Raw genomic sequence first — 584 nt, 5'->3', positions numbered from 1 at the left:
ATATCACACACCCCTTAATGGATCTGTAGAGAATACTCTTTACTCAATGTGTACTAATCATGCAATTCATTGGCAGGTTAAAGTGACTCCAGCTTCTTCCTTGGACTTCAGTCTTAGACCTTTTAATGAGCCGTATTCATCCTGTCTCTGTGCCAATGGGAGGAAGACCTTTAAATGGATTCTCTCCGCTTCTGTTCTCGGTCTGTTTTGCACTGTCTTTCTAAATTGAGGTGTATGTGAGTTGTTGCTCACTTCCTCTGTACTATAGGATCTGTAAATGTAGTTGTTGCTCCCGTCCTCTGTTCTATAGGATCTGTAAATGTGACTGTCAGTGCTCAGGCTGAACAATCCCAGGTTCGATGTGGCACTGAAGTTGTGACTGTGCCAACAAGAGGACGCATTGATGTCGTTACTCAAAGTCTACTTGTTCTGGTAAGTGTTAACCAGCTTTCTTGAGTTTGATCATGGAGCTCATGCTGCTTTACTGATGTGGTGCATTTTATTGCTTGTAGCCTGAAGGAGTTGAAAGGATCTTCACCCAGAGTTGGTTATTGTGTCCAAAGGGTTTGTTTGCACTCAGTGAC

At 43.0% G+C, this 584-nt stretch overlaps 1 pseudogene; it reads left to right on the top strand.

Annotated features, from left to right (window-relative positions):
• The first annotated feature begins 34 nt into the window (after window positions 1-34).
• LOC107740402 (alpha-2-macroglobulin-like) overlaps window positions 35-584 on the top strand; it is a 1,912-nt pseudogene continuing 1,362 nt past the window's right edge.

This window comes from Sinocyclocheilus rhinocerous, unplaced genomic scaffold, assembly GCF_001515625.1.
Source record: "Sinocyclocheilus rhinocerous isolate Xijiao unplaced genomic scaffold, SAMN03320098_v1.1 scaffold38883, whole genome shotgun sequence".
In the NCBI taxonomy this organism is placed as follows: Eukaryota; Metazoa; Chordata; class Actinopteri; order Cypriniformes; family Cyprinidae; genus Sinocyclocheilus; species Sinocyclocheilus rhinocerous.
The sequence above is the reverse complement of the archived record's forward strand: the minus strand, read 5'-3'. Positions and strand labels throughout refer to the sequence as shown.